General features: G+C 37.8%; 2 long non-coding RNA genes and 1 pseudogene across 8 annotated transcripts; 2 read left to right on the top strand and 1 right to left on the bottom strand.

Moving 5' to 3' along the window:
- Positions 1-12,268: 12,268 nt before the first annotated feature.
- Positions 12,269-18,505, top strand: LOC147503380 (uncharacterized). 7 transcript variants are annotated; one of them, XR_015222002.1, is made up of 14 exons: positions 12,269-12,626; positions 12,717-12,871; positions 13,703-13,765; positions 13,868-14,005; positions 14,082-14,179; positions 14,917-15,018; positions 15,327-15,518; positions 16,156-16,256; positions 16,656-16,781; positions 17,120-17,229; positions 17,329-17,442; positions 17,894-17,946; positions 18,052-18,169; positions 18,311-18,505. It is a non-coding gene; the product is annotated as an uncharacterized LOC147503380 (long non-coding RNA). The 7 variants fall into 7 exon arrangements; XR_015221999.1 differs by having other exon boundaries at positions 12,270-12,626; positions 17,097-17,229; XR_015221998.1 differs by having other exon boundaries at positions 12,272-12,626; positions 13,898-14,005.
- A 1,730-nt stretch (positions 18,506-20,235) lies between these two features.
- On the bottom strand, positions 20,236-21,068 carry LOC147503379 (uncharacterized). The gene is made up of 2 exons (XR_015220179.1): positions 20,814-21,068; positions 20,236-20,732 (listed from the first exon to the last, which is right to left on the bottom strand). It is a non-coding gene; the product is annotated as an uncharacterized LOC147503379 (long non-coding RNA).
- A 1,150-nt stretch (positions 21,069-22,218) lies between these two features.
- LOC147503378 (RAN GTPase-activating protein 2 pseudogene) lies at positions 22,219-23,661 on the top strand (annotated as a pseudogene).
- Positions 23,662-24,316: the final 655 nt, after the last annotated feature.

Raw genomic sequence — 24,316 nt, 5'->3', positions numbered from 1 at the left:
GGCCACACCGGTCCAAATGCCCAAAAAAACAGCAAGTCATATTTTTCCAAGTTTTAGTTTCAACGACATGGCCACACCGTTTGTGACTAAGTCCAAACGGTGTGGCCACATCAATCCAAATGCCAAAAAACAGAGATTTTTTTTTTTGCCAAGTTCAAATCTCAAACTACATGGCCACACCGTTTGGACTTAGTCTCAAACGGTGTGGCCATGTCGCTTTTAAACTAATTACAAACGACATGGCCACACCGTTTGAGACTAAGTCCAAACGGTGTGGCCACACCGTCCAAATGCCCAAAAAACAGCAAGTCATATTTTTCCTAGTTTTAGTTTCAAACGACATGGCCACATCGTTTGAGACTAAGTCCAAACGGTGTGGCCACACCGTCCAAATGCCAAAAAAACAGAGAATTTTTTTTGCCAAAAGTCATTTTTTCCAAAATCAAACAAACATACATACATCCATACAATTAATTCGACAAAAAAATACCATCAAATTTAAGAAAATTGTATCAAAAACAAAATTACAATTCCAACCACATGAACATTAATTACATAGACTTATTCCTAGTCAACATCTATTATTGGTATTTCGCCCCATCATTAGTGTGCTCGTCTTCCAATACTAAATTGGGAATGTTCAATGCGTCAGTAAATTGTGCTTTGTCTTGCTTTTGTAATGCAAGATCCCAACTATCTGCAATTAAGTGTCGAGCTCTACGCCATCTTCGTGATCGGTTTTGGAACCGGACAATCATCAACAAGTTCAACATGGACAAAATGACATCCCTGTACGTAAGCGGTACCCAACACTTTCTTTACTCTCTCAGGATTTGCTTGTGTTCTCAGTGGCAAAATAAGATGGCAGTACATACTTCCTAAATGTAACGAGGGCGACATTAAATCTCGAAGCAAATAGATATCCAAAGAAAGGGCATGCTCATCCACTTACGAGGGGGTGCCCAACCGCATTCATGGAAATTGTAGGTTTTCACGCACCTAATCTCACCGTGAGTGTACAATGTACGATATAGGGGAGGTTGTCATTAAGTTCTTGTAACAACTCATTTCTCATCCACGACCACTCTTCCTGACTTCTTCCTAATGCAATGCACATTGCTCTATACCCAAGAATTGCCATCACCCACGTGGTCATCCACTTTAACAATATATTTGTGCAGTTCTTTTGGAATGTCCAAACCGTAATGTCTCGGCTCCCTCAGGATGCCAATGTCTAACTTTTGAGGTGATTTTTTAGAAGAGTTATTCCGTGGTGTGGTTGTTTTAGATGGTAAAGGTGATTTTTTAGAAGAGTTATTCCGTGGTGTGGTTGTTTTAGGTGGTAAAGGTGATTTTTGAGAAGAGTTATTCCGTGGTGTGGTTTTTTTTTTGTGGCAAAGGTGGTTTCGGAAAAGACTTCTCTGCAGGTGGGTTTGGAGTAGCTTGGAATTTATGAGAAGGCTTGGAATTTGGCGTACATTCTGATTGTTGCGACGAGACCCACTCTTCATGCTCACGTTGGGAATGTTCAAAACCAGATGAATCTCGTTTTGAAGAGTTCTCATCCTCCTTTAGAGCTTTCTCTTTCTCTTGCAGCTACCCTTAGGCCGACCTTTGGTTTTCGCCTCCTCATGAGGTGGTTCTAGCCATGTAGTTTCTGGCACAGCAATCTCCATAAGTTTTCTAACCATAACCCCTCGCCTCTTCTTCAGAAGCCATTTCATACCTTTTCATAAACATATCCATCGAAGGTCTACAATCGGGACCAACACCCACCGACACACTTGGAAAAACAGACAGAGTTTTCCAAAAGGGATCGATAGCACTCAAAGATATGGAACGTTCTTGCTTTTGAAGTTCAATGATTTCGTGAGCACATGACAATCCATGACTGGTGCGCAAATAACACCCACAAATGAACTCAGAGTCTTTAGCAGCACGGCTTACACGGGTATCTAGTTCTTCATAAAGCAAGTCCAAACATTTTCTTGAGACCAGGTTTCTGAGTTCACGAAATAAAGGAATCCGGTGGTGGTGCTGGGTTACAATCAGACTCTTCTCGAACGTACCTCTAATCTCAGACAGCTGGATCTCTAAAATCGGGTGGATCAAGTAAAACATACTTAGAAAATCATGTCTGTTTGTGTTTCCTAGAACACGTTTCACCTGAGCATGAGACCCTTCGCCTCTATTGGTCGTTGTACTCCCAAAGTGAATGTGTTGATCTGTCCAACAACATACGAATCGATCCTTGTAAGGCAACCAAGTCTCTCGCAGATAACTAACAAAATTGGAGTACTCAACCCTATAGTGTTTTTCCAAAGCAGCAATTCTACGGTTGAAGATATCCTTAGTCCTCGATTTCACTACACTGTTCCATGAGAACTGGCCTTTATCTACTAGTTCTGTGGTGGGAAAAAAAGCATTGCATTTCTGAAGGACGCACATAGAGATATGCCATCTACAGAGATGCTTGTGCGCGTCAGGAAACACAATATCAGCAGCACCCATCAAGGCCAAGTCCCTGTCAGACACGATCACAGATGGCCTTTCTTCACCCAGCAAACCGTTAAACTGACGCAAAGCCCACTCATAGTCTATCGTTGTTTCGGACTGGAGCAACACTTGACAGACATCGCGGAAAGACAACCAGGTTGAAGTCACCCCACAAACCGCATACAAAAAGGCCACCGATACTTATTGGTTTTGTAGGTCGCGTCTATGATGAAAACTTTTGGAAAAGTCCGAGCCATTTTAACACCGCCCTGCGGATGGGCCCATAACAATCCGTTATCTCATCCAGATTCATATCCTCTCACCTCCTCGAAATAATGGTTTTCTGCTAACAACTCACGCAATCTCTGCATTTGCGAGTGACCGTTCATATCCAATGTCCTCACCTTGTGCCTGGCATTGTAGACTTGAAATATGCTAGATAGGTTATTAGGAAACCTATGTCTGATGGACTTCAAAACTTCTTTAGGCTTAACTCCATTTTGAGTCATCTCTGACAAGAACTCGAATTGTGGAACGGTCCCGGAAAGTAGCAAATGCATGTCCTTCAAGGGTGTTCGCTAATGGATGGTTGTGAACACCATTAAGAACGACAATTTTCCAACTATCGACAGTGCCGCGTTGGAAAATACATCTTAACTTAAATGGACATCCACATTTCATGGTTCCTGTATTTCTCTTATTAACTTTCTCTGCTTTTTTGTGAACGATACGCCCGAACTCTCGCGAATCTAAATCCAGCCTTTGGTATTTTCGGTTCCGTTAGCATTCTCGCGACTTCCCAATTACCACAACCACATTACATTGTTTTCCCCGGCGGTTGCCCTACCAATTACGCTACTACGTGTATGAAATACCTAAAGATATGAAAGAAAACAATAATCAATAAACTAATATAATTTCATTTAGAAAATAAAAACAAGTGAAAACAATGCCTACTATGTACCTCTTCCGTAGTAAATATTTCTGTTGTATCCATTGAAAGCGGTTGAACATCATCCACGTCATTCGAGTTTCCAGAGTTCTCGAAACGCACCGAAGGATCCTAAATAAAGAACAGTTGTTAATTGATGTTTGGCTTAAGTACCAAATGCCACAAACGACATGGCCATGTCGTTTGAGATTTGAACTTGGAAAAAAGACTTGTCTGTTTTTTTGCCATTGAACGGTGTGGCCACACCGTTTGTACTTAGTCTTAAACGACATGGCCACACCGTTTGGACTTAGTCTTGAACGGTGTGGCCACACCGTTTGTACTTAGTCTTAAACGACATGGCCACACCGTTTGGACTTAGTCTTGAACGGTGTGGCCATGTCGCTCAAGACTAAGTCCAAACGGTGTGGCCACACCGTTCAAATGGCAAAAAAACAGACAAGTCTTTTTTCCAAGTTCAAATCTCAAACGACATGGCCACACCGTTTGGGACCTAGTCCAAACGGTGTGGCCATGTCATTTGTGACTAACTTCAAACGTTGTGGCCACACCGTTCAAGTCGCAAAAAAACAGATAAATCGTTTTTTTCCAAATTCAAATCCCAAACGACATGGCCATATCGTTTTTGGACACGATCGCACGATTTGTGACGAGACCGTTTGGTGTGAAATACAAACGACCTAGCCGCGTCGTTTAATTACTACATGCATAATTATTACATGTATAATTATTACATGCATAATTATTACATGTATAATCACTGTACACATCAATAATTCCTACATGCATAATTATTACATGTATAATCACTGTACACATTAATAATTCCTACATGCAAAATTATTACATGCATAATTACTACATGCATAATTATTACATGTATAATCACTGTACACATCAATAATTTCTACATGCATAATTATTACATGTATAATTACTACATTCATAATTACGTTTAATTTAGATTTACCTTATTCTTATTAAATGCATCATCATCCATTCCTCTATTTTCTTCACTTTGAACTTGTTCTACATTCTCTTTTTGAATGGGGTCACTTGGAACTTGTTCTATATTTTCTTCTTGAATGGGGTCATGATGCATTACATTTTCTTCGTCATCTTCATGTTCTAAAATGGGGTTGGGCTCTTCCATTAGTGTTTAGTGTTAGGGTTTAAGGGTTTAAGGGTTTATGGTTTTTTATGGTGGAAGAGAAGAGAATAGAAGAGAAGGGCTGAAAAGGTTGCAACAAGTCAAATTCACTTTGGTTTGGGGTCTGCCCAACACAAAACAACTTTTGGGACCAATGGCACATTTGTAATAAGTGTTTTAGTTTTTGGGGTCTGCCCAACACAAATTGGGGTCCGGCAGTACAAGTACCTTGTTTTTTTGGTTTAAGTTATAAGAGGGTCTTATAAGTGGGTCTTATAAACTGGTTTGTTTTTTATTATAAGTTCCTATTATAAGCACTTGCAGAAAAAGAAAAAACAAACATACAACATCTTATAGATGGTTATTTGACAAATATAACCTTGCTTTATATACCATTACATAGCACCAATTCACGTCTAATTTCATAACCACTTAAATGATAATACATTGTCATATGCATAACTAATTAAATATCACATTACAACATAATAAAAAAAGTAGATTTCATAACCACTTAAATGATAATGCATTGTCATATGCATAACTAATTAAATATCACATTACAACATAATAAAAAAAGTATACCGAGTATGTTTTAAGACATCCCCACCAAGTTAAACTCCCATGCTAGCCAATCCCGTGAGAAAAATCTTCTTATCCTCCATATCTTCCAATTCAACTAAGGCTTTCCTAAACTCCTTATTTGCAGCAAGTTTCACCATTGCACCCATATACATATCCATAGTCATCTGCTCATTTTCTTTTAGATAATTCAGAATACTCATGCATATAGACATAGAATAGGACTCCATGTTCTTCTTCACTTCAATCCTTTCAAACTCCATATGTGTCACTAGATTCTTCACCACACCAATTAACTCTTGCACACCATCAGATTCCTCTTCATCAACTACCTTCTTCCTCTTCTTTTTTGAACCATCACTAGCAACACCGCTAGTTCCACCTTGTTCAAAGTGGGGGTGCTAGGTCAGGCGCGCTAACAAGAGGAGTATTGATGTGTACGTTATCCCAATAGGAATCAGTTACCTCCACATCTGGGACTGGAATTTGAATGGTATCATCATTCACCATATTTGAATCATCATCATCAATCACCACGTGATCATCTGGCAACCCAACCTCCCCAGTAGCATAAGCAGCATCCCCCATTGCCAAAGTGCCCTCAAACAACTTGTACAACTCTTTCTCAGATTACTCGAGGAGGCTTCTTCTTATAGATTATTGCAGTCGGGTTCCTCTATATTAATTTGGACCAAACAAAATAATTCAATAACATAATTAACACAAAAATAAAAACAAATTTGAATTACTACAAAACAAATTATGCAATATAATAGCACTTGCCTGAAGAACATCAGCCCAAACTTCTTCTGGCCAATTAATACTCCCAAGTGCAAAATTGATTCCTCCACCACTCTTGCCAGCACAATTCCTCCAAGCCACATACTTCTTTTTCTGCGCATCCCACCTATTTTTGAAAGCCTTTTGCTCAAGGTTTAACTTAAACTTATCATTCAAGATATCCTTTACGCGTTTCGAGCTAATAGGTTTTAGGGATAAACCTTGGTAACCCTCTTTCGTAACTTCTTCCAAACACAAGTCTAGGAAAGCTTGAGCTAATCCAGGGACATTGGTAAATACATGGTGAACCTTGGCCGCGCTACTCTCAGTACTACCCTCAATATTGCCCTCAGTTGCATTGTCAACATTATTAGCCATGATATATATGTTCTAATGTAAACAAGCAAGTACCTAAAAAAAACAAAAAATAAAAATAGTTCATTATAGATTATTTCAGCACTTAGAAAATCTAAATAACAATGCATAAACGAAATAACTGCTTATTTATAAAAATCTTGAGTCACATTAAACAGTCAGTTCGTAAAAAAAGAGTTTGATATGGCATTATATAGTGCCCTGCTTATTTGCATTTGTTATTTTATGATTTATTTTGGTGCACTCATGTCACAGACAAGTTGAGACTGTACATTCGTCCCTAGAACCTACAGTTGAAAGGCGTAGCACTCAGTCCACTTAAACTCGTAGAATATGTTTGCAAGAAAACCAACAAACGTGTAGAGATTGAGTCCACTAATCAGCACTTATAGATTATTTCAGCATGTTCTCCAGCCATAAATGAAACTAATCACATTTCAATAAGAGTGTTCGACTCAAATGCCTATTATTCAATAGTAACACCAACACCATACATCTAGAGGATACAATTACACCTCCACAAGAATGCAATTCGCTTGCTTAGATATTAAACAACTGATTGTACAAGAACTCAAATGTTAAACTCACCTAGAACTTTAGATTCTTCAAGAACTACAACAATATTCAGAGTCACAAAGAACATGGACCACTAATTGAGAAGGCAACCCAACAGAAGAACAATAAGATGAGAGAAACCATATCAATTGAGAAACCACTGGGAAAGATTTTGACCGACTGCCAAGATCCTACAAAACCTTATAAAACCACAACTCAGCAAAAAAAAAGACGTTCTAAATGAAAAGTCATTTCAATTATCAGAAAAAAGTAAACCAAACTCTGATAGCACTGCAGTATCTTCTCCTGCTGTTGCAGACCTCCATGACATGGGTGATTCGTCATTTGAAGTGGGTAAGGAGAACATAGGCCCGAACAAACAAGTTAATGATGCTTTGTGTGGAACAATTAGAGAGGTGGTGGAAAAGATGCACCCAGAAAACCACGGTAGTGTCACATTCTCTATAGAACATAATTCTAGTGATTGGTCAGAGAAGAGCTCCGTGACCATTAGACCCATGTCGCGAATTGAAAGAGCAAAACTGGAAACAATGAAAGCATTTTCATTTCAAGATGGAAATGCAAGGAGCGAGTCTGAAAGCAACCTTGATAAAATTCTAGTCAAATATAAACCTGTTCACAGGTTGGAGAAAGAGAAAAAGCAATCATTAGCTTTAGGAATGGGCTATGGAAATCTGAGCAACAAACTGAGACATGAGTATACTAATAATGGCTCACATTGTGATAGTTTGGACAAAGTCCTGGTAAAGCATGTCTCCAGACTTGAGAAGGAAAAATGGAACATAGTTCGAAGGAAGAAGTGAAGGAAGTGAGTTCATCAAAGTCATTTCAATTATCAGAAGAAAAAAACCTCGATTCACAACTACATGAAAACACAAGCAAAACTGCTGAAGCACATTGTCTAGTGACTCCCTAATACCAATATAAATCAATAGAACCAACAAGTGTACTTCTTTTGGACATGCTATTTTACAAGGCACTACTCACAAATTCCTCACTAAGATGAAAGAAAGAAAGGCAAGAGCTAGGTTGGATCGACATACCAAAGACAAAGAACGGTTAGATCGATAGCAAAGAAGAAGAGCAAAGTGCGAGCGAGCGAGTGGGAGCAAAGAAGCAAAGATAAATTGAAGAAAATTGTCACACCCCGAATTTCGGCTGCAGTTGAAAAAAACATTATTTGTCCCCGACTCTTCGATTCGAGGTGTGACGACTCTCCACTCCCAAAACCCATAAACGGTTTTAAAAATATGCGGATAATTAAAACCAATAAAAATTTTAACTTAAACAATACCATCATCTTTATTACCAAAACAATTTACAAATGAAAATGCAAATAACCTTATCTCAACTGAAAATCTATATCACCTCAAGGGAAAACAAAACTTATCCCGAGATGCAACGCTTAACGCAAAACCACAAGCAAAGAACCGATCTTCTTCAACACTAAACTGTGCCAAGACTTATCAACTATGTTCATTTATCGAACACACCGATAAGCAAACATGCAAATCGGTCAAGATTATAAAAATGCTGGTGTGAGTAGCTCTAAAAACAACATATACCTATACAAATATATACATAATCCATACGGCAGTTAGTTCCTCTACCGAGGCGCCTTAACTTTCAACGACTAATATAACATACTCAAGTACAATAATTAAGGCAGGTAGTTCCTCCACTGAGGCGCCTTAACTTCCCACTAACCACACAACAAACTATACGCATCATAAATAAGACATGTAGTTCCTCCATCGAGGCGCCTTAGGTTCTAACTAAACAAATAACCAACCAAACATATTACCATAATTAGATTATTTCAGGCTTTCTTTGCGTGTCCCTAAAATCACGTCGTATCTATGTCTTACCTAGTTTCCCCGGCTACCACAATCGCGAACCCAACGCCGAACATGTACATCCACATGCCTCCTTTACATAATGAGCCACTCCGTGCGTAACTACCCCGGGCGGGATGCCGCGACACCGTAAATCCTCACACGGAAGCCAAATCTATGTAAGCACCGCCACTATTCGGCATAAAATATTGCGATCATCGCTCTATTTTCATTAACGGAATAATCAAGCCACTATTCGGCTACGCTAGGAGGGCCATTCAGCTTAACTGAAACGCCAGAAGGGCAGCCCGAAGGCCATTCAGATTAACTGAAACGCCAGAAGGGCCAATCACATGAGTTATGGTAGTCAGGTTTTAGGATTTTCGTTACGTAATTTATTCAAGTGTCATACATTAATGACTCATAATAAATCCACTATATCACGTGCAGGTCAATTACCTTATTGCACTAAGCCATAATATTTAGAAATATCTCAATTATATCTCATAACCACTTTCATACTTTCACGTGCCAATATATTATTGCACTACACCACACTCCCGTGGGCAAATATTCACCAATACTATGCTACCTCATAGTAGCATCTCACATATATAATAATAGAGTATTTATACATTTATGTCTCTAAAACTATTCCATTTAATATATATATCCCAACATATATATGCTTTACACACTACTCACGTCAAATCTTAATTAGATAATAACAACTAGATTTATATCAGCTTCCACAGCATTTCCACATTTAATTTGTCCATACCATTTACAACATAAAATGTAGCACAATTATACAGTCTACAATCCACAATCAAAGCCCAATATATATATGCTTTACACACTACTCACGTCAAATCATAATTAGATAATGAATATAAACAAACGTGTGAAAAACTAGAAAAGTCAACGTTTCCTAGTCAACGGTCAAAGTCAAAGTCAACAGGTCTTGGTCAAAGTCAAACTGTCATTGTCAAAGTCAACATGTCATGGTCAAAGTCAAACTGTCGTTTTCGTGTTCGACAAGTCCATGGTCATAGCCATGGTTCATGGCTAAAGTCAAAGGTGCATGGCTCATGGGCTCATGACCAAGGTAATGGTTCGGACCCAACTGGCCAAGCCCAAACCTTATAACCCGAAAGTCCAAACATTTAAAGACCCAATTAGATCTATTTTAAGTTATATGGACCGGCCTCAAAACTAACTTGAAACTGGTCTAAAGAAAAGCAATTAAAACTGGCCCCAAGCAATATTAGAAACTGGCCCAAAAACTTTAGACTGAACTGGCCCAAAACCAAATACTAATATGGTCCTGACCCGGAACTAATAGGTCCTAACCAACTAATTAGTCCTAAGCCAAAAAGTAAATCGCGACTGGAGCACCCCGACGCCTCATCGTCATCCCTTCCACAAAGAATGTACCGCTCCTTCCACCCACTCCCAAAACCTTCACACACCACCCAAATCTATCTAAGTTTAAAATGGAGTGGGTGAAAACCCCACCACTTTGCTTCACCAAGCACCCCCGATTTTCAATTAGAAAACACTTCAAAATTTGTTAGATCCGACCGCCATAATCGTTTCTTGGGAGTTTTGAACCCCACAAACTCTCTACCACCACCATACCTCAAACCAACAACCCTCCCTACCAAAAACAGCTCAAACCCGCACAAATAAATACACAAACAAAAATTCCTCAGTAACACAGTAATGGCCGAAATGGCGTTTATGGCAGAGGAGGAGGTTAGGGGCTCGCGCCTCCCTTCACCACCACCTAATGGTGTAGACAGTACTAACAACTCTACAGAGTATTAAACATGTACAGGAAAAACCCATGGTTGATCAGAACAAAAACGGCATGAAAAGTAATTGAACAGTGGTTCTTCAGTAAACGAAAAGTGGTGGTGGTTGCGCGTCTCGATCGCGAAACAATCAAGAATAACCATTCACAATAAGAATAATCTTTGAAGAGAAAAGAGCGCATAAATGAAGGATGAACAAATCATGGTTTTAAAGTCCAGCCATCGCGGTCTATATACGGAAAAACCGAAAAAGATAAACTACTCATTGTATTAAAACCCCATTTAATCCCTCCTAGTCAAGCCGCCAAGGCTCTAACGCTTCCAGCCTAACGAGCTTCAAAGCCTCCATTTTTAATATATTTTATTCTTTATGAACCCTATTCTCTAGAAAAATGTGTTTATATACTTGGGTCCGAAACCCAAGCCCAACACCGACTCGGGCCCAAAAACCATGCCCACATGTCCCGAGTCCAATCCGACGAATTTTTAAAATAAATAATTTAATTAATTAATAAATAGAAAAATACGTATTAAAAAATACGGGCGTTACAAAAATGGAGGCAAAGAAATGAGAAAGAGAAGGCAGAAGAGAGAACGAGGGTTTAGGGGTAGTGTGCTTGGGGCGTTTATGTCTTTTTCCAGCTTACAAGACTTACATAATTGTAGTAGATCCAATTTTGGTACTTATAGAAATCATGCCTCTTATAAGACATTTCTAGTAGAATGCTTCTTATAAGAGGCAAAAAACAAATCAAAAAAATATCCAAAATCATTGGTCGACATCTTATAAGAGGTTATAAGAAATCAATGTCTTATAAGAGGCAAAAACAAATGGCCCCTAACTTATAAGATGTGGCCCAGTGATTTTGGATATTTTTTTTGTTTGTTTTTTGCCTCTTATAAGATGCATTCTACTAGAAATGTCTTATAAGAAGCTCCAATTCTATAAGTACCAAAATTAGATCTACTTCAATTCTATAAGTCTTATAACTTGAAAAATGACTCAAACACCCCCGTCCATATACCTTTAGCCTCATTTATCTCTTCTTCCATTTTCATTATCTTATTTTCCAAATAACTCCATTACCCTAACCACCACCACCACTGCCGCCACTGCCACCACCACCATCACCACCACCACTACCACCACCATCATTACCTCCACCACCACTACCATCGAACTATTAAGACTATCACCATCACCACTGTGCTATTAAAACGACCACCACCACCACTACCACCGTACTATTAAGACCAATATTATCACCTCTACTACTACCACCACCGTGCTATTAAGACATCCACCACTTCTACTACCACTACCATCACCATACTATTAAAACCAATATCATCACCTCCACTACCACCACCACCGTGCTATTAAGACCACTACCACTACCACCGCCAATTAAGGTAGTTTCCTAAAATTGATATTCTAATTATCAAAATTGATTTGAAACCGAAAATCAAACTATACGTTTATTTCAAATTAATATATTCAAGTTAAATGTGATGTAAAGTAAGGTTATATTTGTCAAATAACCATCTATAAGATGTCATGTATTTGTTTTTTCTATTTTTACAAGTGCTTATAAGAGGAACTTAAAATTAAAAACAAACTACTTTATAAGACCATCTTATAATACTCTTTTATAACACATGGTCTTATGGTCTTATAAATACCCTATTATAACTTAACCCAAAAAAAACAAATAGCCCTTAAACCCTACGAACTAAAAAAAGACAAGAAAAAGAAAAATGAAAGAAGGGCAGGGTTTGACGCACCTTCCCTCTTCCGTGGCTTTCTAGCGTTCTCCGCAACTCGCCGCCTCCTGTGGAAAGTTGAAACATTCTTCTTTCAGTTTATACTTTCAATAAGTTTCATAAACTGTAATTCTGTTTGCTAGGTTTTTTGATTGGTTTTGTTTGATATTGTTAATTCAACAAATTGACATTTGCAGAAACATCTTGATCTTCATGCTGTTCTATGGCTAGAATCATACCTTGTGAAATGGCCGAAGACATTTATAGTGGTTTCCCATGCTAGAGAGTTCTTGAATTTGGTATCACTCTCCCTTCTCGTAAAATTTTGGTAACAGAGATCATCCTTGTTCATGCCTGATTGTCTCGCTTATGTCAACATTTTCTTACAGGTTGTTACAGATATTCTCCATTTACATGGACAAAAGTTGACTTCCTATAAACTTATAAAGGAGATTATGATACATTTGAGAGGACACGTGAGGAACAGCTCAAGAATCAACAGAAGGCTTTGGAGTCGAATGAACAAAAAAAAGCGCATATGCAGGTACGTTCTTTATAGAATCACTATTTGATAACACTGAAAAATATCCTCTTGTGTTTTCATAGAATTGAGTTAACAATGTTTGAAAGGCACGGAAAAACAACATAGTTTGTGTGAAATAATGACTAGGTATAGAAGCAATTGAATCCAAATATTTTCTTTGACTATCCTGGTTCACTAACTTGCAACTTCTGGTACTCCTCTTCATTAAGGTTCTCTCTCACACTAGTCTTGTACATTTCATATAGTTTCTATTTTACGACATATAAAGGAAAAACCACTATCAGACTATCAGTGCAGTTCAAAGCTGAATGGCTGAATAGCTGAATGCTTGTTTTTAAATTTGGAAAAACCATGTAGTTCATATATGTATTATCATATCCAAGTTGAAGTTTAACAAATTGTAAATACATAGATAGTAACTGAGTGCCTTAAGGTAAATTTTAGTGGACGATCAAATTCATCTTCTACATCCTCCATGTTAGACAGTATATAGTTTTACCTAGTAAATTGAGAATGGTGTATAATGTAGTTTAAAGATGCTGACATTTGGATTCTTTGCTCTCTTTTTTACTGAACAAGTATTAGATTATTTTCAATTGTCTGAAGAAGATACAGAAAAATCTTCTGCGTTGCTGGCACTACATTTTTTATCAATTTCTTCTTTTGTCTTGTTCATGGTGCTCAACCTTCTTTCATAATAGATAAATAGTTTCTTGTAATCAAGCTTGGAACGTTTTGGAGAATCTGATTTTTATTTTTTGGTTTTCTTTTCCTTGAATGATTTTGATTTTGGTGGTTTGACGGCCAATTCTTTGTTCTTTCACCTTACAGGGTTTCATTGAAAAGTTCCGCTACAATGCAAAACGGGCATTACTTGTTCAGTCGAGAATAAAGGTGTGTATTACCACTTGAATGTTAGTAGAAGCTCTTGGGAGAGTCGACAAGTTAATGTTTAGGCTATGGGATCAGATTATAGCCTTAATTAATAAAATTCAGCTACTTCTATGCTGGGCATGTCTGAACAAGACCTACAACAACTAGCTATTGACTTTGGTCAGCAAAGCTACCGAGGGAAATAGTTGCATCATCTTTTGTACAAGCCTAAAGCTAAAGAGATTCAAGATTTTAGTCACTGTGAGTCCTGACCTCTTTCTTGTTTTATTTTAATGATATTGTTTTTGTTACTGATATTGGATAATGTTGAACACAGTGCCACAAGCATTCAGAAATGACCTTCAGGAAGCTGGATATAAAGTCGGGAGATCGCCTATTCATCAAGTTGTTACTGCTGCTGATGGCACTATTAAGGTTTGGTTTATTAGAAAAGTTGTGGTGGATATTATTATGTTTTTTTTTGTTGAATGCCTATCCATAGTTATGACGAATCATTGTTGTGTCCATTGATTACAATTTACAAGTAATGGCTCTCCTAGCAAGATGTTATACAAGACCTTTAATCTACACCCCTCCACCTACAACACACAACACCCTCAATTACGTTACAAACATATGTCTATTTATATATAACCACTTTAAGGTAGGATTAGCACATGGAAGTCATAGAGCTCCTCGTTGATTCCTCCACTAACTTGTGAGTTTCTTCCTGCTTATGTTTCTATCCACCTTGCGTTGCTAGAGAGTTGGAAATGTATGATCTTACTACTTGAAGCTGCTTTGAAGGTTTAGGGGTGCACGTGGTAGATTACAAGAACATATTGGTATATTCTATTGCTAATCTTACTGAGTCGTTTATAGTTCAGATCCTTGGTTGGCCTGAGACATAGCTCATGTTCAGTTGCCCCACCCTTTCTCCCCTTCATGAATGAACAAATGATCTCCAGTGTCCAAGTGGACTGCTGCTTTTATTCATAACAAATAGGAGTGCGCTATACTATAAAGATCTAGTGTGCATTAATCTGGGGACGTGCTACTGTTTATGAAAGCAGACATTAACCTGAGTTTGTGATAACAGCTACTATTTGATGGATTGAATGAAATGCACTGTTAGGCCTCTTCTTCTTTTCCTCTCATTTCTGATCCTTCAGGCACTTATAAAATTGGAGGATAATAGGCTCATTGAAACTGTTGGTATACCTGTCGAAGATAGTAAAGGTTCTTCCCGCCTCACTGCCTGCGTCTCATCTCAGGTATAATGAACACAGGTCAGGGCCGGAACCTTGCCTGTTTACTTGATTTCATAAAATTGTATTTTTTATTTGGTTGTTGTATAGATGAGGTAGTTTGTTTTGCATCCACCATTTTCTATTTAACTTCAACTGTTCCCTTGAAAGCATGGATGCAATGCCTTATTTTTTCAACGGAAGATTATCCAGAAATTGCTGTAATACAATACATTTGTGCACTGTCTTTTTTCCTTTCGCGATTAATATTGGGATTCTTCCCCCTCTCCGTAATCAGTATTTGATCCCATGCTTATCACACAATGCTTTGCCAGGTTTCTGATTTTTATAAGTGTCCAAGTTCGGAATTAAGTCCTGCAAAAGCTGCAATGGATGAAAGCTCTTATATGTTTGAGAACCGTGGTGGGCAGCTGTTGGGGCAGATAAGGCATGGTTCATGCCGTCCCCGAGCTATCCTGTTCAAAGTTCTTGCAGATACTGTGGGTCTTGAGAGTAGGCTTATGGTGGTAAGAGTGCTATTGTGCTACATCCTCATCTGTGTGTGTGTGTGTGTGTGTGTGTGTGTGGTAGACTGGTAGTTGCTCCATGTGTTTTTTTTTTATTCTTTTCGTTTACTGTTGTATTTGCCTCCAGTCCACTCTGGTTGTAGTTTTTTGTTTTCTTTTTTTTTTTTCTTGGTAAAGTTCAATTGAACTCCTTTGGAAGTCAAGTTGCAACTTGATAGAAATTGCAAATGATGATCGTGTGTAGCAAGATGTTACTAGACCATGATAAGACATGTCCCTCAAATTACAAGTTTATCACAATTACACATAAAGTCCGTAAAGCCCACTCTCCGAAAGCTTGCACACGCACTAGCCAAATGAACAAAGCCTCTTTTACCTCTTTCACTATCTTGTGAGATTTAGTCATTAAACCATGATACAAATGTTCCTGTTTTGATTAATTTCTTTCGTCCTAGCTAATCTGTTAGCTCTTATCGTGTTTATTTATATTGTTAGGGTCTGCCTATTGAGCGCACAGATTCGTACGAGCATATGTCTGTGATAGTTGTACTGAAGTCTGTCGAACTACTTGTTGATCTTATGTGCTTCCCTGGCCAGCTAATACCCTGTTCTTTCATGTCTCATATTGCTGCTGCAGGGGAAAGTGACTTGTTGAGATGCTGAGAATGACTCCTGTGATTCTCCACTTGAACCGAACAGTCCCCTTTATGGATATGCAGATAGAGCAGACGCTGAATGGTACGAATATTATACTCCCTGGCCTTTTCTTCTATCAGAATATGAGTTTAATCAGCAGTTCATAACCCAAAATAGAAAGAGAATGGTCAGACACCTTCTTCAGTGGAACCCCACACACAAGACAATAACACAAGAAACCCTGCCTATAGAAGGATCCCATCTCCTTGAACTAGGCAAACAACTTCGGACAATAAAATCTAACTTGCAAAATAAAAATAACTGCCCTTCCCCCCGGTTATATCTACTCTTTGTTCTGAGATGCTTATTTCGGACAATAAAATCTAACTTGCAAAATAAAAATAACTGCCCTTCCCCCCGGTTATATCTACTCTTTGTTCTGAGATGCTTATGCTCTTTATCTTTGTATCTTCTGGCCAAAATGTGTCCATTTTATTGCAGTCTTGAACAAGATGAGGCAATTCAACCCTTGCACCAACGGAGACTAGAAGCATCTTCAAATGTAGCAGGTCCTTCATTACGTAATGTAATGTTGCGGCCCACAACTTCTTTGGACTGAAATCTAAGGTAGGGTTACTCGTAATTTTTTTTTTTTTTTTTTGGTTGGCAAGCCTGTTTTTAAATGAGATCAGTAACTCTTTGATGCTGGCGGGGTTCGAGCCCCAGACCTCTAGTATCATCGCCCAAAGGTTTTACCGACTTTGCTAGTCGGCACCGGCAAAACATTTGATGGTAAAAATGTATGGGCAAGCCTGTTTTTAAAGAGATCAGTAACTCAATATTGTGTAGCGGGGTTACTCGTAATGGTTGCACATCAAACCATAAATAATTTTGAATTACCCTTGACATTCTGTTCACAGTCTTTTTGGACTATGTTTCCAGCTTAGTGCATTTGTCCGTTGTAGTGAATGGTAAAGTTACTTCAAGGTTGGCTTCCAATTCGTTGCTCATTACGTCTTCTTGGCAAGGGAGGATACTCGAGGAATCTAAAGCGGCATGAAATTGTTGAAAGGAGGTCATCTTGTGGGTTCGCTTTGACGAATTTTCTTTTAGAAACTTTGTTTATGATCGATTACTCTATATCACATTTGCATATCTTGTTTTATTTATTCAGTCTTAAGTCTAGAAGAGCTCTTTAAGCATAGGGTTTCAAATGTTGTCTTTATGGGAATGGGCGAGCCAATGTTGAATCTAAAATCTGTTTTAGAAGCACAAATGCTTAAATGAGGTAAACTATCAACTGTCATACACTATCTTGAAGTATTTATGGTTCGGTCGATCGAGGTTTTAACCATGAAGTCATAAGACCTTTTAATGAACATTGACCTCACGGAGATTTTTTTTTTTCTATCAACAATTATGATGTATATATGATGCTCTAAATTTCATGCTTCAAATTAGTGAAGGATTGTTGACTCTATTAGACTTGACTGTTCTTTAATTGTGTAGCCAGAGGTCTTGTGAGTTTACTTTTAATTTCATTATGATCCTCGAAATACCCCAAATATTAGGATTGTTAGCACAAATAATGTTTCTCCATTTATCACTATATTAATATATTTTGAACAGTAAGGCATTATCTTGATGTGTTTTTATACTTCCTATTTTTAGTCCTTCCTACTTTTTCTATATAAATTTTAATTCACAATGTTGATGGCTATTCTTGAGCCACCAATCAGGACGTGGTGGTGATGGCTATCAATGGGTTTAGCACAATGTTGGAAATGGAAAGGTTGGCCGTCAGGGTGGGATGAGCCATACTGTTGTTTCTGCGTGACACAGTCTTGCTTGACTCTTAGGACATGTTTCCTTATATCTTTCTTTTTTTCTTTTATAGAGCAAGTAGCAGGGTTCCCAAGGTCAGGGCTTGACCCTTGAGTGAGGTTATAGAACGTCAACTATGCATGGGAACTTATTCTTTGGATTCGGTGGTAAAATCATATCCGAAGTTAGGGGTAGGTTAGTTTTCTCGTAATTTTTATTTTTTGGGTAGCATTTATGTGGAGTCATTGTTGATAGTTTGTTAATTGATTGATTTAATTAGTATGATTGTTTTTCTGAGTTCATTATTTGTTTTGTGATTTTTTTGGAATTAGAGGCTTTGTGGAGCGGCACTAGGAAATTATTGAGTGAAGCCATTGTCACTAAAGCTTGTTATTGTATTTTGAAGATTCGGGATTGTTTGGAAAATTGTATAGAAATTTGTAACCCTTAGTAAATCTGAATTTGTAACCCTCAAAACTTTTTTGAAGTTATATATATGGTTCAATGAATATAATATTTTTTTTTCAGGCGTTTGATTGTATTTATTTTACTTGTCAAATAGTATGAAAAAGCATTGTTAATTTTATTTGCTTCTATATGAAACCAGGAGGTTCAGGGCAGGAAAAAAATTAAAATAATTTTTTTAACCATATCAATACATTAGTAATAGTTGTAAACCGTTGCAAAGCAAAAAAATAAAATTTAAAGCATTTATCAATAATCGTTACAAATCAAAATATGTAACGTTTTTTAACCGTTAGTAATTATGAATTTGCAACGGTTAATAACCGTTGGAAAATTTGGTTTGCAACGCTTTTTAACAGTTGCAAATATTTCCAACACTTTACACGTCCTATTTGCAATGCTTTTTAAGTGTTGCAATAATTATTCGCAATGGTTTTCTGCCGTTAGTAATAGTCTGTTATGGTGTAGTGGTGTCTTTGGTATTCAGTCATTTTGAAATTTGGGTCATGACATTACTGCTATATTTTTCGTTTGTATATGATCACTTATTTCAATACCTTGGAAGAATATATTTGAGGTTCTTCCATTTGAACTAGTAGCCCTTATGTAGCGTACTTGCACACTGTACTATATTAAATTTTGTCGCTTTATGGTCTATTGAACCTAACTACTATCTGTTTTTGTTTTGTTTTTCTTTTTTATAGATTGAACTTAATAGAACGAGACTATGATGGCTGGATGGATGGATAAGCTAGACGTGAAACGATTTTCCGGCATGGTGTTGGGTTTTATTTTGTTGGTTTTGTAAACGTTTGAAGTTGTATCTTGGTTGGTTGGTTGTAAACTAATGTCAGATAATGAAATTATTTACTAATGAAAAGAGTTTGTTGAGCAACAACTATGTCTTCTGAGTCCCCCTTTATGTATCATGGTAAGCCTCCATGACTATATAAATGGGAGGCTTACACTAGCGCTTATTTTAGATTTGATTGAATCGAAGTGGTACCCGATGCAACGATATATTGGAGGCCTACGGGTTACAATCTCACTTCATCAATGTATACTGCCATCTTTTTCCCTTTCTTTATTTATATTCTTTATTTTACACTTTAATTCTTGTAATCTCCTACTCCTTTTCCCATACTTAATACAATTCTGAACTCACTTGACAAAAAAAAGATGTCAAAATCTACAGTGTGCAGGCTTGTAAAATGGATAACTACATATGTAAGACATCAGACCATTAGCCATGCAGCAAATATTTATGATCACTCATCTTGAAACTCATCTAACTCTATCGACATTGACAAGTTAAGTGCTGATGTCAGAATGGAGTTCTCATTCAGAAAAAATAAAATAAAAAATAGTGCATAGTTTCCTCATAAAGTCCAGAGTTTTGTTCATAATCCATAATAAACCAAGTGCGAAATATTAAACATTACAGTATGCTACATTGTATGTATCATCCTTACTTTTGCAGATCAAAACTTCCAATAATAATGGTGAGAACCAAGTGATAATGGTGCTCAACATGATGATATATGATATGTAGTATTCCAAATAATGGATATTATATAGTACGTATCATTCTTACTTTGGCAGACCAAAATTTTCAGTAAGAATGATGAGAACCAAGTAATAATGGTGCTAAAAAAAAGATATATGATATATAATATTCCAAATAATAGATGTTATATACTATGTATTATCCTTACTTTGGCAGACCAAAACTTCCAGTAAGAATAGTGAGAACCAAGTGATAATGATGCTCAAAATGATAGTATATGGTATGTAGCATTTCAAATAATAGATGTTATATACTATGTATTATTCTTTGGTAGACCAAAACTTCCAGTAAAAATGGTGAGAACATTTCTGGTTAATTCATTGGCTTCTGCAGGAAGATGTTCTCTCCTCTTGCTTTTAGTAGGTGTATTAGTGTATATATTGACTAGTCTTCTCTATTTCCACAGCCATCAACCACTGCTTCTCACTCATGGTGTCAGCATAAGACACGTTGCTTTCCTGTGACACTACCATCTGCATTCAAATCCTTGTCCACCTCTTCTTTGGAAGGATATACCCAATCAGGTACCTCATGTTCCTCAATTAGCCTTGATTGATAGTTCTCTCTTCGCCGTCTCTCCTCATCCATTTTCTCAAAGAGCCAGTACTCCTCCTCTGATCGGGCTGCAAGGCGGTTGATTTCTCTCTCACTTGACACATCAGTTCCAAGCGGTTTTGTACCTCTACGCATTATCTCCTGCAACATCTGTTGTCTTTCATTTCCTGCAGAAAATAGATCAAGTTTCATATCACTAATTGAGTTCATACTCTTAAGCAAAAATTCTTCGACTTGCGGAAGCATACAACTGCAATTGATATATAAGGACCAAGTATCGAGTATGCTCTAGAGATCCAAGACACCACATTCCAAACCATTAGACATCTAGAGATGCATCAATAGGACAATCTCTTGAGTCTTGGTAGACAGATAAAACAAACGGATTACTGTACCACCTGTAACCATTTTAGGTTGAATAAAGTCAATAAACTATACTTGAGTTTGGAACTTCTTGACAAGTCTAAAACTCGAGATTCGGACGTGGATCCCAAGATACTTCCAAGAATCCATGTTGTTATGCACCATTAATATTATTATGCCAACCCCAAATCTCTGCACGCTCAAGGAGTATACAGATAGCTGAGTTTACACAGAGGATTTGTATATTTCAACTAACGCGCCACATGGTAATAAAAAAATAGATATATCAAATAAAAAATAAAATAAACATTAAATATGACATTAATTATCATTAAATTACTTAGCCAAATTTTAAAATTAATTTTATGTGATTGTAAACATGAAACCATTGTAGTCATTTAAAATAAAATTTTTAAGCAATAAGTAAAAAGCAAAATAAAACTCGTATCTCTCAAAACAATCTAGTTCAACTTCAATAAGCTAAAATAATGAACCAATCGAATTGAGCCAAATGAGTTCTTTATGAAATAGAACACGTGATTCAAATTTTAAAATCCTATAAAACTTCATTTAATTCATCTTTTTGTTTTCTCTCAATCCATACAACTTAACAAAAACTAGTTAAAATTAAGTTTAGAGTATATTCCAAAATAAAACTTACTAAATTTGTAAAATTTATTGTACCATACAACAATTGGATTGAGTGTAAATGTATCACAAATAGCAAAAATCATAAAAAAAATGAAAAAACTGTAAAAGTTAATAAGGCGCGCGCCTTGTGCGCCTCGTGCCTAAACTAAAAGCGCACGCCTCATGTTAGTATCCGCGCCTGGGCTGAGGCGAGGCACAAAAAAACGCTTTTCCGCGCCTTGCACCTAACACACGCTTTCTTGTGCCTTGACTACAGTGCGTATGACCATTTATTTACTGAACAGAATACACAAGGAGATTTCAGTCATTTTACTTTTTCCAAAAATAAAAAAAATTCAGAATCAACAAAAAAAAGCCCAACTTCTTTTTGGCTCCAAAATTTCGTTTCAATTTCCTTTTGTTTTTTCCTCCCAACTTCTGTTTTGGACTTTTGGCCCCTCTTTTTATTTCAGATTACTCCTCAAATTTATCTTCTGCAGCAGACGAACTCAAAAAACCAAATAAAGGTAAAACTTTTCTTCTCAAACGTTATATCAATGCTTCTCCTTTCGTGTGAAAGGTACAATTGCTTAAGCTATTAGTTTGTTAGGAATTTGAAATGGGATATGTTGAGATTTAAAGCTGAACATTGTTTGCCTTGGTATTAGTTTAATCTACACAGCTAATTTCACTTGTCGCGTATAGAGTTTTCTCTTGGTTCATGTAGCCAGTAATTCAATCTACTTGTTTGCAGAATTATGGAGACACCAAATTTCCAACGCTCAATTTCAATCAAACTGTGGCCACCTAGCCAGAGTACAAGAGTGGTGCTTGTGGAGCGGATTGTAAATAATCTTTCCACACCGTCAATTTTCTCCAAGAGATATGGTCTTTTGAACAAGGAAGAGGCTGAGTAGAATGCTAAACATATTGAAGACACAGCTTTTGCCGCAGCAAATGAACACTATGAGAGGGAGCCCGATGGCGATGGAAGTTCTGCAGTGCAACTTTATGCCAAGGAGTCCAGTAAGCTTATGATGGAAGTTCTTAAACGAGGTCCACAAATTGTCGACAGAGAAGTTTCTGTAGACAAGGACATTCCTAGTACTCTGAAGACGGTTTTTTATATATCTAAGGGAAAGCGAGCTAACATCGAAGCAGAGGAAGCTGAGGAGCTTCTGAGACCACTTGCTGAGGAGAATCCATACACTAAAATATGTTTTAGCAATAGAAGCTTTTCAGTTGATGCAGCTCGTGTTGCGGAGCCCATCTTGCTATCTCTTAAAGATCAGCTGAAGGAAGTAGACATGTCAGATATTGTTGCAGGAAAGCCAGAGGAAGAAGCTCTTGAAGTCATGAGAATATTCTCCTCAGCCCTGGAAGATTGTGTTTTGAGGTATCTGAATCTTTCAGAAAATGCCTTGGGTGAGAAGTGTGCGGGCATTTGGGGCTCTCCTGAAATCTCAAGGGAGCTTGGAGGAGCTCTATTTGGAGAGTAACGGCATCTATGAGGAAGCTGCACAAGCAGTTTACGAGTTGATTCCTTCTACGAAGAAGCTTAAAGTTTTGCATTTTCATAATAATATGACAGGAGATGAGGGAGCTATTGCTATTTCTGAGGCTGTTAAACGATCTCCAGCTTTAGAAGATTTCAGGTGCTCCTCTACAAGGGTTGGTTCTGAAGGAGGACTTGCCCTGATTGAGGCGCTAAGGACTTGTACTAATTTGAAGAAGCTTGATCTAAAGGACATGTTTGATGTGGAGGCTGGTGTAGCTCTCAGTAAATCTCTTTTTTCTCATGTAGGGCTTGTTGAGATATACGTAAGCTATCTGAATTTTGAAGATGATGGAGCAATTGCTATTGCGAATGCACTTCAAGAATTTGCTCCATCACTCAAAGTACTAGACATGGCTGGAAATGAAATCACTGCTGAAGCTGTTCCTGCTTTAGCTGCTTGTATTGCATCAAAGCAGTCGCTCACAAAGCTGAACTTGTCTGATAATGAGCTAAAAGACAAGGGTGCTGTAAAGGTGTGGTTTAGCTTTCCCTTACAAACAGTCAATGGGGGACTGGAATAGGTTATTGGATGGACCGAGTTCGTCTTGAGAGCGAACTGCCTATGTATCTGGCTCTTGGGTTTTTTTGGGGGGGAGTAGAATCAGGTCTGGCGTAGTTCATTGGAGAAGTATTTATAGATCTTAAGAGTGTATCCTTGCCCACCACGTGTAAAGGGTATCCCAAACGAGGGGTGGAGATCAGGGTAACATGTGAGAACTGTCCTCATAGGTCTGCTGTAATGATGTGGAGTGTCAATCTGTATAAGTAGCTTGCGGCCGTGACCAGTGGCTGACGGCCAAGATATGTGCAAGTACACTTTTAGTCATGATTGCTTCTGGAAGGGGTATCTGAGTCACTTTCCTAGCGTAGTTTGCGTGATACTGCGACCTGTTAGTATCATTCTATTAGCTCATGGATGCAACCTGGATCCACAGGTCGATGTGTCATTCCACCATGTTATGTGCGTGCTGGATAGAGAATATTACTCCCTATTAATGCCCCTCCTCGGAGGTTGTGAAAACGACCTACCGAGAGAGATCGGGGCTTGTAGCGTGGAACATGCTAGAGGTGGAAATTTCCAATGATCTGTGAGGAACGGCTCATGTTAACCATGTGAGCTGGTGGGTGCAAACGTTTGACGCGTGTTCAAAGACGCGATGGATCTGGCGATTCTGCAGAGAAAACATGCCGCCCCATTTT

Source organism: Coptis chinensis, chromosome 4 (assembly GCF_015680905.1).
Source record: "Coptis chinensis isolate HL-2020 chromosome 4, ASM1568090v1, whole genome shotgun sequence".
Taxonomy (NCBI): Eukaryota; Viridiplantae; Streptophyta; class Magnoliopsida; order Ranunculales; family Ranunculaceae; genus Coptis; species Coptis chinensis.
This window is presented reverse-complemented; position numbering and strand designations above follow the sequence as displayed.